Source organism: Microtus ochrogaster, chromosome 15 (assembly GCF_000317375.1).
Source record: "Microtus ochrogaster isolate Prairie Vole_2 chromosome 15, MicOch1.0, whole genome shotgun sequence".
In the NCBI taxonomy this organism is placed as follows: Eukaryota; Metazoa; Chordata; class Mammalia; order Rodentia; family Cricetidae; genus Microtus; species Microtus ochrogaster.
Window position 1 is genome coordinate 44,785,568 of NC_022017.1, and position 7,453 is coordinate 44,793,020.

A 7,453-nucleotide genomic window follows, 5' to 3' on the forward strand; every position below is an offset into this window, starting at 1 on the left:
GTAACAGAATAGGCCCACCTTTTACTTATAATTAAAAGGTGGGGAGTTAGGTACAGCAGGTTGATGGGATGGGGCATCAGGTTTTCAAGACTTCGTCTTGATTGTGGATGTAGGAGTCTTGGGTTACCTGAGAAATCTGGGATGCTGGTCACAAAATAGCTGATTGCTTCACTCCTGTCCAGGATTTGTGATGTGGAGCTGTCTGGTGTATCTTGGACCTGGCAAGGTGCTGGCAGAGCAGAAGACAAGGTTAAGCTTAGGAAGAAAACAATTTCAGTACCAGGGAACTAAGAGGGGTGTATTTGATCTGTTTAAGATGAATCCTTCAATTTGGCCCCTTGGAACTCACAAGAATTCTTTGAGTTTGTGAAAACATAAGTTTTAAAAACATGTATTGTATAAACAGCAGCATATTTATGCCAGAATGACTATGACAGATATTTTGTACAATGAAAAGTCTCTTTAGAAATGACCAAAGAGAATTTCAAATCTTAATCAGGTAGCAGTGGTAGCATTAGTACTCTGCCAGGGTTAGATTAATAACTTATTAGCATTTCATTGATAATGTTAAGACTATAAAAGTCAGCATGACAGTGAGATTTGATAACTTGTATTTGTCCTCAGACCTTTATTACTTGAAGGTACACACCTTATTAACTTGCATTTGGTATCTTAAAACATTCTTTAATTAGAACATGGTGAGAAGTTAAACTGAAATTTGTTTGGCAAGGTTGTCCTTTTTAAACCGACAAAACCTCTCAGTTGTCAAACTGCATCAGAGATCTTTAAGAAGGATAAAATTTTATTTGCGATATTGATTAGAAAAATCACAGAGAATTTAATCAATTGGCTACCTAGAGCCAATGCTCAGACCTGCCATGACTGTGACAGAGAACTTACTCGATTGATTACCTAGAGATACTCGTCAGGGTCCTCCATGGTCATCAAGGACAGGGCATCAGGACTGTGTTTGTCTTCAGGTGATTAGTGCAGGGCCTTTCAGGTTTTAGAAGATACTGTGGGTTAGGAAATCTGTAGGAAGATAAACCCACCTTGCCCTGCGCAGCTAGGCTTCATTGATTCCTCTTCTCCTTCGTCCACTGTCTGGAGATCTTCAGTTTAGATGAGTGTCAGTTTAACCCACTGGTTGATGCTTTCACTTAACGAAGCAAATTGAGGATGGGTGTTGTTTTGTGGCCATTTTGTGCCCATTTGTCTTCTGTCTTCTTTGGGGAAAATGGGATGTTGCTACGAGGGACCAATCTGTTTCTCTGTTATAAAAAGTCTTTTAATAATTAAACATTTAACATCTTCTTTCTAAAATTCTTTGTCAAATAAGGTCAGCCAATCAGTTACTATTCTACTATTCTCTCTCTCTCTCTCTCTCTCTCTCTCTCTCTCTCTCTCTCTCTCTCTCTCTCTCAGAGAAAAACCCATAAGAGATTCTTTTCTCCAAGCAAGATAAGTCATTCTACTGAAGACAAGTTAAATTAATGGCAGTATGATTACAATAACCCCATCTGCTACCCACAAAGTGGAACTGAAAATTTTTACATTCAACTTTTTACGTAAGACAATTGCTGATTTGCATAGCGGAGTAATAATTCATACAGATCACATTTCTTTTTCATCTTTACCGCCATTCTCTTACTAGTTACGTTTTCTAAATCTGTCTTAGTTAACATGTGACCATGAACAGCTAAGTGAGTTTGTTGTAGTCCTTCAACGTGTAATAGGTATCTTTTATTATACTTGGAGAGAGAGAGAGAGAGAGAGAGAGAGAGAGAGAGAGAGAGAGAGAGAGAGAGTATTTAGTTTTGTTTAATTCCATGTGTGATCTGTTTGCCACCTCAGCCATTTTGTAATTCCATTATGTGAATCCTTTACGCTGTTGGTTTATAACCACATATTTACCTCCCACTGTCATCCTTCCAGCAACACTTGCAACAGTTCTGGCCACCACATAGAGAGAAGCTTGCAGAAGAGCATGCAGAGAAGCAGCGGGACAAATGAAGAGGCTGTTGCATCAATCTAGCTTGCAAGGGGTCATGACCAAATGGATCATTTGTATCCCAACTACAAAGGCAGAATAGACAGCATGCTGTGGGATATTGGAAAAAGCTGTTAGGAGAAAGAGGTTGAAATTGTTGAAGGCTTGGTGCTTAGACCCTGGTACTGATGGAAAGAGGTGGAACCTTAGGGATTGTGCAAAGTATAGGAATTGGGGTCATCGAGGGTGTGCCCTCTAAGGAGATATTGCTTCTCTGGCCTCTTTTCTCTCTTACTATTTGATTTGCTTCCCAATCTCCATAAGGTGGGCAACTTACTTTATTACATAACTATGGTAATTATGTGTTGTCATGGTACAGATCTTCAAACTAAAGGCCAAGCAGCAACAGACTGAAGGCCTAGAAAGTGTAAACTAAACGTTATTACCCTGTGTATTTTGACAGAGCAATAGAAGCCTGACAAAAACAATCACCAAGCTAAATCATACCAGAAATGTCCCCTCTGTCCAAAGTGCTCACTCCCAAAACCACTGATAGGCAAGCATTCTCCCAAAGGTGCGCTTACCTATGCAGCCATCTGAAGGGTGTTGCAGGGAAAGCAGCTCAATTCCATGATGAGTGTTGCTGGGAGGTCATGCACTTTTCAGGTTGGGTACAGTAGAAAACTGTGGAGTCCAGGATGCTGGAACCTGGTCCAGGAGAACCACATGGTTCTCAGCATAATAATGTTGGGAAATCACCTATGTTAATAGGTTTGGGCACTGCATAAATGCTCACCAAAGATATCTAGCTTTGGAAAATTAGATGTAGGATTCTCGCTGGGTAAAACAGCTCAGAGAGGAAGCAAATCCCCTTCTTGAACCCTCTATCAGAAAACCCTAGTCATCTAGAAAGCAAAATGAAATTGCTTAGGGGAGGGGTGGAGTTGATAGACAATAATTCTGTAGCTGGTCCTGAATCATGCTCAGGTCGAGTGATGTATATAAGTCACAGGTGTTATGGGGTATTTAGAATTGACACGGCAGAGCAGGGGAGACAGGAAGGGAAGTGGGGAAAAAGGAAAGTGAGGTGACAAAATAGAGAGGGAGTGAAGGACAAGAGTGGAAGAGCGCGACCTTCGAAGTAATTGTACAGATGATTCAGAAGTTAAAAATCCCCAAGAAATTGATCATGATTTGGTAATCAGGGGGAATACAAGAGCCCCTAAGCTTTCTTCTTACAATACTTTATACTTCAGCATAGTTTTCTATGAGGTTTAGGGAGCTCCCTTGTGGGACGACAGCACCAAAATATTAATCGTAAAATCACAACACAAAACGTTTAAACCCGAAACTTCGAGCTCAGACAATCTAAAGCACTCGCAAGGAATGATTTGCACATTGCAGGATAGAGTTCACAGAATGTTTTGAAATCGCTTTCCAGTTACACGGGGAGTTGGAGACAATAACAGGTCAAAGGAATGAGGAAATCCCTAGAATCCTTTGCCCCTACTTGAGTGTGCTCAAAACAAACTCTCATGGGTTCAGGGCTGTTTTGTAGGCCCAAGGCACTGTGTTTCGCAGACCTGAGCTGGATTTTGGGGCAATAATTCCAGAAACTGTAAAAATGAATACGTCATAAGAATCCCAATGGAGTGGCTTGAGCGGAGGAGATATAAAGAGGGAGAGAGTGATAGCGAAGGACATGTGACAGAGGGGAGAACAAACACTGCTTTGGGTAAGGGGCTTTCCGAAAGACACTTATCAGATTTCACATTTGGAATAAAAATAAGTTAGAGCATCAAATCAAGGAGTCAGTTGCCTTATACACAGAAAACAATGGCCTGAAATGCCTAATTAAGGACCCTGAACTTCTTCTAATGAAGAGGAGGGTCTTGGCAATCAGTCTCCATTGCAAAGCTTCTTCTCAAATTTAGCAACCCCACTGGTTTTGCCATGCTGGTTTTTATTTAAGCCTGGCTAGCCCCCGCATCCCAAGTTGAAGCTTTAAAGGTTGCTTCTGAATCAATTCTGCCATGCAATATTCACAGTGCCAGTTTTAAGAAGGGTGGGGAAAAAATAGCAAAACAAGAAACTCCTGGAGCCTAGCAAAGCTTGGCTCAGGTCTATGCACATAATAAAAAATAACAAGGAAGGGGGAAAAAAGTGTGTTCTTATAAAACACAGAGTCACAGCTTTTATTTGTCACCAAAACTCCATTGTCAAAAGTCAGACACAGCTGTGATCAAATGGATCCATGAGATAAGCATGAGGGGAGCACCGGGGGTGCATGATGGGGCTCCTGCCTGCCTTAGCTTTTCTTTTCAACACCCAGGCTAAATACCCCAGCAGGGCAGCCTCACTCAGTCTCAGGACATAGAGACTGCGTTCCACCACCCTGGGTGTCCAGCTTCTTTTCCAAACCCATTGTCAGAACAGCCTGTCCTCCAGGCAAATCTACTAAATGAGAAGAAAAGAGAAGGCAAAAATGCAATTACTTTTTTTTTCCTTTTAAAACTCTGGTTAGCTCAGGCTTCAAAAGGCAAACGAGAGATTCCCATATCCCAACTCTTGACCTTTGCTGCAGTTCAGGCTCCAGGACTGGGAGGGTTTTAAACCAGAGTGCCTCCACCCAGTTTGGAGAGTGTCTCAGAAATCACCCAACAGAATCGTATTTCACATTCACACCAGCCCACTGGGATGTCCTATGAGGCCCTGTCATCTCTGTCAGTCCCTGGCCTGTGGATTTAGATGGCATGATGCCAGCTCCTCAATGGCTTGTGGGGTTTCACGATTAAGCCCTATTTAGAAGCTCCGCGTGGAGGTTTGGAATGAAAGCTGTACGAATCAAATTGCCTATGGTTAAATTTCAGCTTGTCTATTTAAAGATTGCGCAACGTCAGTGTAGTCATTTAACTCCGCAGGATCTGTCTCCTGGTCTAATCAGTGGAGATGAAAGAACAAATACTTGTTGAATGTATGTTCTCTGAAATGTACTCAGAGCCCTGCATGCTTTCAAACCTAAGCTTTCCAAAATTCCTACGAGACGGGTAATCTTATCATAATCATCGCTCCTTGTTTAATTATAACAAGAGAACACAGGGCTATCGGATGGCGTGCCCTGGCTGGAATGAGTCGTATATTGAGCAGGGATTTCAATTCAGCATGCTCAGCTCTATGTCTAAGCTCTGAGTTTCACCGTCACGCTGCACTGGTCTTCCTATTTGCTGCGTCTTTCATTGGGTGGGAAAGAATATTACCTGGCCCCTCAGAGGGTGATGGCAATGCCTATGTGAGGACCAAATAAAACACGATAGAGCACTGACCGGACCACAGCACTTGACAGACTCTTGCCTGAGATTGTGACTGGGAGCGGCAACCATATGATGGATGTGAGAATTTGATGATCTGAACAAAGGCACCTGAGAAAACGCTGCTCATTCTTCTCAACTCTATGTCATCATCTTGAGGGAAGAATCTCTAAGCATTGTGTCCCCCTGGACAGAAATCCTCAACTGGAGACAGCTCAGGGTGATGAGCCACTGGAACAGTGGAGCTGTGCCAAGGAGAGTTTGCACGGCGAAGATCAAGGGAGGACAAGGGAGAAAAGATATTGTTATATTATCATTTCAAAGAAGTCGACGTATGTGTGCACATATGTGTGCATATATAATAAGGCACTGTTTGGAATCCCTGGAGATATTTCCAGAATTGGGAGAGGCAAGAACAATGATAGTAAGGGCTGGAGATACAGAGCTCAGTGTTGGTAGGATGCTGGCCTAAATGGAAACAGGTCTTGCTCTCCATCCGCAGTACCCCATAATCGAGCTGGGTGGCACATGCCTTCCTTTACTCCCAGCTTTTGGAAGGTGGGAACAAGAGGGTTCAAGGTCATCCTCAGTATACAGTGAAATTGTGGCCAACCTGCTTTGAGAGATCTATCCAAAATAATTTGACCTAAACTTCAAAGACAGCTACCAGGTGATTCACAAGCTGTTATGTCTTTGTCTTTTTCTTTTTTTTTTTTTTTTTTTTTTTTTTTGTCTTTTGAGTTTTATCAGATAATAGCTAAGGAACCACAAATGAAGATTTTCTGAGCCAAGGTGAGTCTTTGACACACATAGCTGAGCTACGGCAGTGGTATACAGGGACTGTTTATAAAAAAAAAATAATTGAAATAAATTGCAGAATCCCTAAAGTAGGAATCACACTTTCTTCCCGGCAGCATTCCGTCATCTAACAAACCTTTATTGACAATATCATAGATGCTAGGCATGGCCTCCTGGTACCCTCCACCACACACACACACACACACACACACACACACACACACACACACACACCAAGGCAATGCAGAGAAGGCATTCAGAGAGACCGTGTGTGTGCTGGCTGAGGCACTCCAGAGCTGCCTTAGTAGGGGAGGCAGCTGTCCAGGAAGCCATTAAACAAGGACACAGACTCATAATTCCAAACAGTTGGGACTCTGTCCTTTTAAATACCCCTCAGCTCCTCTTTTCCTCTCTAGGTAAAAATAGCTCAGTTGCCAAGAAACCTCTAAGTGGTGAGGCATGCCCTCCTTAACCAGACATCTAAATTTGTTGTTAAATCCAACTGTAGATGCTGGTCTTTCAAAACTTCAACTTACATCGCAGAATATATGATGGCTACACCATAATATCATTAAATGTGCCATTACTTTTCAATAATAAAAGGAAAGAGCACATTTACCATAAAACTTCTAGGATCATAGGTTGTTCTTATCAAATCTCATGTCAGAGTCCTGGCATACCCTATCTCTCTGGGGACTGTATAGTTCAATCTAGGTTCAGAGCACTGTTCTGCCGGAAACTCTGTCAGTGTTATTAAGGAAGTTGTACCCAAGGTATTCATAAGTACAGTTCCTTCAATTATAAGTTGAGTCATGTCACCCTGAAGCATGGATGCAAGTGTTGAAGTCCTAACCCTATACTTCCTAGAGTTTACCTTCATTGGAAATGGGGAAGAGGTGAATTTGAGCATACATCATTCTATAGTAGATGGGACCTTGATCTGACTTGGCTGGTGTCCTTGTGCAAGCAAAGCAAGGGATATGAAAAGAAGAAGGTTTCATGATGACGTGGGCTGAAGTTGGAATCCACAAATCAAGGACTTCCAAGTCTTACCATCAGCTAGGAGGTTCTGGGGAGAGACAAGACAATACCCTCCACAAATCTACCAGGGAGTACATGAGTCTATCAATACCTTGACTTTACACTTTCAGCTTCTATAACTATAAGAAAAAAAGCATTTCAGTTGTTTTAATTCATCTAGATTTGCACTATTTGTCATTTATTTGCCTGACATCAATACGATAATAAATGACTAGATTATGGGAGAAAACAAGTTTCACCTCTCGTTTAGAGGTTGCACACTACTCTATTTATCTGGTTAATTTTACTTCTCTAGTACCCACGGGACTCAAAATTA